Source organism: Mus musculus, chromosome 6, assembly GCF_000001635.26.
Source record: "Mus musculus strain C57BL/6J chromosome 6, GRCm38.p6 C57BL/6J".
NCBI lineage: Eukaryota > Metazoa > Chordata > Mammalia > Rodentia > Muridae > Mus > Mus musculus.
The window spans coordinates 67,415,013-67,422,059 of record NC_000072.6 but is presented as its reverse complement, the minus strand read 5'-3'; the positions used below and the strand labels follow the sequence as shown (position 1 = coordinate 67,422,059).

The 7,047-nt window shown below is 39.4% G+C and overlaps 1 pseudogene; it reads left to right on the top strand.

The window, feature by feature from the left end:
• Positions 1–4,006: 4,006 nt before the first annotated feature.
• Gm44083 lies at positions 4,007–4,393 on the top strand (annotated as a pseudogene).

The following is a 7,047-nucleotide window of genomic DNA, read 5'->3' as shown; positions in this document are numbered from 1 at the left end:
TTGCTCAGTTAAAAGGACGGCAGCAAAGAGTTCTTTGCTCTTTCACAAATGCTTCCGCCACAGCACAGTGCGTGCCTCCTCTTCCCCAGGTGCTGTGAAGCGTGCAACAGTTTTTGTTCTATGGCCTCTCCTCCCACCACATCCCTGTTCAGCACAGGAAAAACTTCTTTTTTTTTTTTTTTAATTAGCTTACAAAGAAGCAGGTTTCTTGTGGCTTTTTCGGTTATGCTTAGTTTTGGTTGACACTCTCCCTATGTCATGTCCTTGCCACCATGCTGAACTAAGCCCTCCCACCCCCATATTCCCACTTGTGCTTACATCACACAATTGATCTATTACCCTTGCCACCACTCTCCCTGGAAGCCTTGTTTTCCCCTCTCAAGGGCCCTTTTCTAGGTTCCAGCCTCTCCCCTACACACACATATCTACAAATGCACATAAAATATGAGAGCCAGGGATCCACATAGGAGAAAGAGCATGAAGTGTTGTCTTTCTGAGCATGAGTTACTTCATTTCATATAATGTTTGGGAGATGAAGGTTAACAGTGAGTACTACTCTTACAAGAATTTGAATTCCTTGCCCAGAATTCATGTTGTTTGGTTCACAATTGCTCAAGCTCCAGGGAATCAGGCAGCCTCTAAGTGCCTGTACTCATGCACACATACCCCTATACAGACAGATACATCATTTAAGTATTTATTTATAGAACAAGATATAATATTTTCTAGTCCCATCCATTTTCCTGCAAATATCATAACTTCCCTTTTCTTTGTTGCTGAATAATATCCCATTCTGCACATATATGTACCACATGTTCACTACCCATTTATCAGTGGATGGACAACTAGGTGGGTGAAACTTCTTCATTACTGAGAGTAGAGTAACAGTGAACAATGAACAATGTATCTCTAATGGGTACAGGTCCTTTGGGTATAGACCTAAGAGTAGGTTAGATGGGTCATAGGATAGATCTATCACTAGGTTTCTGGAGAACCCCTACACTGCTTTCCTTGTTGCCAGTACCAGTTTTCACTTCTACCAGCAGCACACAGGAGTTCACCTTTCCTCACCAGAATTTGTTTTCTCGATAATAGCCAGTCTGATTGGGGTGGCATGGAATCTCAAAGTTCTAATTTGAATTTCTCTGACATAAAATTATGTTGAACCCTTTTTAAAAAACGTTTTTATATTCTTTTACATTTATACGTTTTATATTCAGCTTTCTGTTAACTTCCTATGCTTGTTTTAAAAATCATATTGTTTTCTTTTTAAATTTATTTATGTGTCTAGGTATTTTGTACACATGCATGTCTGTATGTATGTCATGTGCTTATAGTGCCCATGGAGGCCAAAGACAGCTTTGGATCCCCCTAGGACTGGAGTAACAAATGGAATCAAACACAAGTTCTCTGGAAGAGCAGGCAGTGTTCTTTTTTTTTTTCTTTTTTTCTTTTTTTTTTTTTTTGGTTTTTCGAGACAGGGTTTCTCTGTATAGCCCTGTCTGTCCTGGAACTCACTCTGTAGACCAGGCCGGCCTCGAACTCAGAAATCTGCCTGCCTCTGCCTCCAGTCCCTTGATCTTTTTTTGTAATTTAGCTATTTTACTTCTTTTAATATTCTAGATATTAATCCTCTATCAGAATTATAGCTGGCAAAGATTTCTCTCCCATTCTGTAAGCTGTCTCTTCACATGACTATTTTTTTTTTTGCTGTACAGACACTTTTTAATTTTGTTAGGTCCCATTTCAGTCCTTTTGGCTGAGTAACTAGGGTACCCAATGTTTAAAAAAAAAAATCCTTCCTGAAGAAGAAATTAAGAAAGGAAGGAAAGAGAAAGATAAGAAGGAGGAAAACAACCCTTGGAATAAACCTGACAGAGGAAGTGAGCAACTGTATGATAAAAGCTGAAGCCTGTTCCTGTGGCACGCTTGCTCATGCTTGCCCCCTTCCACTGAGTGAAGGTTTGGATACTTTCTGAGTTCACTTTTGTGCTCAGTAAGAGACAAGGATCTCATTTTGTTCTTGAACCTGTAGATACTGTTTTTTCCCAGTGCCTTTTGTTGAAGAGACTGCCTTTTATCCAGTGTATTTTAGCATCTTTATAAAAAAAAAAAAAATCCCATTACTGAAGCTAGTTTATGTCAGCTTTCTCTGTTCTATGCCATTGGTCTATATATCTATTTTTGTATTAGCACCATGCTATTTTTATTACACTAGCTCTGTAGCATACGTTCAAGTCAGGTTCAGTGATATCTTCATTACTCTTTTTGCTCAGAATTACTTTAGCTATCTGGGGTCTTTTGTACTTTTATATGAATTTTAAGATTGTTTTATATTTTTTATAAAGAATAGTATTGGGATTTTGATTGGATTTTGCTGATTCTGTAGATTTCTTTGGTAAAAAGGCTATTTTCACAATATTAATTCATCCATCTGATCTTTAAGTATGTCAGGTTTCTTCATCTTCTAGTGTCTTCCTTGATTTCTTTTTCCTTCAGTTTTTAAAGTTTCCTTTCAGAGAGCTGTCACATCTTTAGTTAAGTTTCTTCTGAAGTATTTTTGCTTCTCGGTTTGTTTGTTTGCTTTCCAATCTTTTGTGCGTGGGATTATTTTCTTGATTATCTCCTCAGTATGCCTGTCACTAATAAATAAGAAGGTCACCGATTTGTGTCCTGTTACCTTACAGAAAGCGTTTATCAGCTCTGGGAGTTTCCTGCTAAGATTCTTTTGGCCTCTTATATAGAGCATCTTGCCATCTGTAGCTAGAGATATGCTGCCTTCCTTCTTTATTTACCCTTTTATTTGCTTGTGTTATTGGGCTAGCTATGACTTCCAGGACTACACTGAGTACAAAAATTTTTTAAAAGGTGTTCTCACTTATTTTAGTGGAATTGTACTGAGTTTTCCAACATTTTGTATAATTTTGGTATAAGTTTCTTGTATATAGCACTTATTACGTTGAGATATGTTCTTCTTATTGAGTTTCTTCGGGACATTTATCAAAAGGGGGTGCTGAAGAGATAGCTCGGTGTAAGAGTACTTGCTGATCTTGTAGTGGATCAGAGTTTGTTTCCAGCACCCAAAATAAGTGCCTCACAGTCACCTGTAACTTTAACTCAAGTAGCTACAAAACCCTCTTCTGTCTTCATGGGCACCTGCATGCTCATATGTGTGCATGAACACACACACGCATACACATAAATTGTTTTAGAAAGTACCAAGGAAGAATTTGGATGAGCCATTTCTCCCCCCTCCTTCCATTTTATATTATAGTTTAGTAGTGGTCTCCAGGTGTGCTGGCTAGTTTTATGTCAACTGGAAACAAGCTATAGTTATTTAAGAGTAGGGAACATTTAAGAAGAGGTAAGCACAATTACCTCCATAAAATCTGTCTGTGGTCTAGTCTGTAGAATAATGTGTTAATTAGTGATTGATGGAAGAGTGCCCAGCCCATTGTGGGGACACCCTTGGGCTATTGGTCCTGGGTTCTATAAGAAAGCATTATAAGTAGACAATAGGAGCAAGCAACTAAACTGCATCCCTCCATGGCCTCTGTATAAACTCCTGCCTCCAAGTGCCTGCCTGGTTTGAGTTCCCGCCTTGGCTTGTTTCAGAGGACTGTGATTCAGGATACAAGAGCCAAACAAAACCCTTTCTCCCCAAGTTGTTTTTTGGTCATTATGTCTGATCATAGCAATATTAAACTAAATCACTAGGGACGAGCACACTAATTGATTATCAAACATCAAATGTGGTCTAAAATCATATATATATATATATATATATATATATATATATATATATGGTTTGACCAGGTTTTATTGACATATTTAAGAATATACATATGTGTGTGTTTTGTGTATGTGTAAGTATATATGTATATGTGTGTATAATAAAAATTAAACAAAAAGAGATTGTAAATTTGGAAGAAAGTGCCTATCTCGCTCCATAGCCATCTTGGCAGCTGATCTTGGTTGGAGGTTGTCCTGCACTTAAGGCAGGAAGATGGTGGCCACAAAGAAGATGAAAGTCTCTGGAGTCAATCAACTCTAGGCTCCAGCTTGTTATGAAAAGTGGAAAGTATATGCTGGGGTACAGACACTGAAGATGATCAGACAAGCAAAGTGAAGTTGGTTACCCTTGCCAACAACTGCCCAGCTTGGAGGAAATCTGAAATAGAATACTATGCCATGTTGGCTAAAACTGGTGTCCATCACTACAGTGGCAATAATATTAAATTAGGTATAGCATGTGGAAAATACCACAGAGTATGTACACTGGCTATCATTGACCCAGGTGATTCTGATATTATTAGAAGCATGCCAGAACAGACTGGTGAGAAGTAAACAAGAAAGTTTTCCTTTAATAAAACTTTGCCAGAGCTCCTTTTGAGAAAAAAAATGGAAGAAAGCAAAGGGGAATGTTCATGGGAAGGAGACTTTTTTTCTTTTCTCTTTTATTTTTTCATCAAATATATATACTCTGATGACTATTTTCCCTCCCTCTATTCATCCTCACTTTCCTCCTCCCCTGGAGTTGCCTCAACTCTGTCTCTTCTTAGAAAACATACAAGCACCTTGGGAAATAACACAATAATATTTAGTAAGACAAACATAGCAGAAAAGAAAAAAGCAAATAAACGGAAGGTAAAGACACCCTCATTCACATACTCAGGAACCCGATAAAACACAGAAGTGGAACTATAATATGCATGCAAAGGCCCTTTGAGTGGTCAAAGTCATACTTCTTTCCCCATTGATGGTGCTATCCACATCACCTCCCGTCTTTGCCTGAGTGCTCTATTTTCTGTACCTTTTGGGAACAAGTATGAACTATGACATCAATCCAATTTGCTCCTGAGTATATTATTAACTTCTTTTATTATTTTACTATATATTATTAACTGAGTCTCGCAGTTGTAAGTTGCTGTTTCTCAGTGGAAATACCCCCCCCCCAATTTGGTATGGTACAGGAGAAGCGAGAAAGGAGGGAAGTCGACCTCAAGATGCCACTAAGAAAGAGGAAGGGGAGAGATGCTGAAACATGATGGAGTACCATGCTCTGTACAATGCTATAGCTGTAAGGAAAATAAATTGTTTCCTGCCCTAATACATTCTTCTTTCTTACATAGGATCAAAAAATAGTCACAGATAGTACAGTGGAACTAATTCCTAAAGTAGTCGTGTGTGTGTGTGTGTGTGTGTGTGTGTGTGGTTTGGGTGTGCACTTTATTTAGAGTAGAATGTTTGTAACCAGGGTGGCTCTCAGGCAGCATGGGTTTCTGGGTTGCACTCCCAGCACACTCCCAGCTTCCTCTTTTCTTATATTTTCAATCATCCTTTTTTAAAATAGAGGGACTGCCCATGACTATGGAATAGCGCAGAGGTTTTGAAAGATGTACTTTAGTGGTTTATCCTCTTTATCAAACACAATCAGTTGCAAAATTCCAAAATGTAAAGGCGAGGAAAACAAACTTCCTTCTGAGAACACACTGGAGAGCACGTTTGGGCCTCCCTTTCCCCAACTCTTAGTTACATCTGCTTCTGACGCAGCATGGAGAAGCAGACTGGGCACCTCTCTTCCACTCTGTAGACTGAGCTTGGCCTAGAGAAGCCTGAACCGCCGGACTAAATAGAGGTTTTACCTAACGTCAAGTGGACCGGTCCAAAAGATTATCTAGAGTATACCCCCACGTTTCTCTGTGACATGATGACTGAGCAAAGCGGGGCTTCTCCCTCAGACAGCTGGCATGGGGCAGATTGGATGCAGAGAGGACCTCACTGCTCCCCAGTTACTCTGTGGTTAGTCTGGCTTTGTTCATGTTTGGGCTCTTTCTGAGATCAGTGAAAATAAAATATTGTATTTTGAACATAATTAGATTTTATAAACCCAGAGGTTATGAAGTCCTGCTGAGGCTTCTCTCTGTGTGAGGTAATTATGCCAGTTGCAGAGAAATGTGCTTTAAAGGCAACTGTTGCCCACTTGGCAGACACTATTGACTTAACATATAAGAGCTGATTAAAAATAAACCATCGCTCTCTCTGAGGAAAAAGCATGATGCTAATATAAAGTAATTAGACTCGGATTCATGACTAGATTGTACAACTTCTGTGAATACCACAGTTAGGGCAAAATTACAGAGAGCTACCAGAGGCTGGACAGAGGGATACTATGTATCTTTCTCACTGCCAAGGTTAACCATTAAATCCCAATTAATGTTTCACGTTAGGGCCCTTTTAGCCATTTTACTAATTTCATAGTCATCCTAGCTCAAGATAGTGACTCTCCACCTTGCATGTGTAGATTTCCCATCATGGCTCTGAAGAAACATTCCATTCACCCTTACGCTCAAAAATACAGGCTAGTGTCTGTTTCTGTGATTTGCCTTTAGTAAATGTTAGGAATGTGATCTTAAATGAGCCATTTTTGCTCTGAGCAGTAAGAAGATTCCTGATGAGCTGTATAACAGAAAAAGGAAAAGGTAAGCAAAACAACACAAAGCTAAGAAACCATAAGTACTGACTGTGACCATAAAGACAAATCTAAAATTAGCAGCTTTCTCTCAGAGCACAGGAAGGAAATCATGAGTAGTCCAACACCAGGGCCTGCGTGCGAGGTGTGGCAGTCGATGAGTCTTCTCTTTCACTTTTCACATCCTGCCTGAAGACATGTTTCTTCCAACTTTTTCATTTTCATTAGTATATATTAGCTGTACTTATACCCGATGGGTTGCAGCGCTGCCTTTTCATAGATGTATATAATGTAGTCTGATCAGATCCACCCCCTGTCATCATCTCTTATCCACCTGCCACTCCGGCTGCCTCTTTTCCTCATCCCTGCTGGTCCCCATCTACTTTCATGTCTTTTATCATGTAATAAGTTTCATTAGAGTTCCTCAAAGGAGCATGAGTATTTTGAATACAGGAGCATCAGCAACTTACCAATGGCTACCCTACTTAAGAAAATGCCTTCTGCCACCCGGATGTGTGCTGTTCTCGTGAGAGTTGTCCCTCTTTCTAAGCCAGGCACTCCGTGAGGACGAAGCC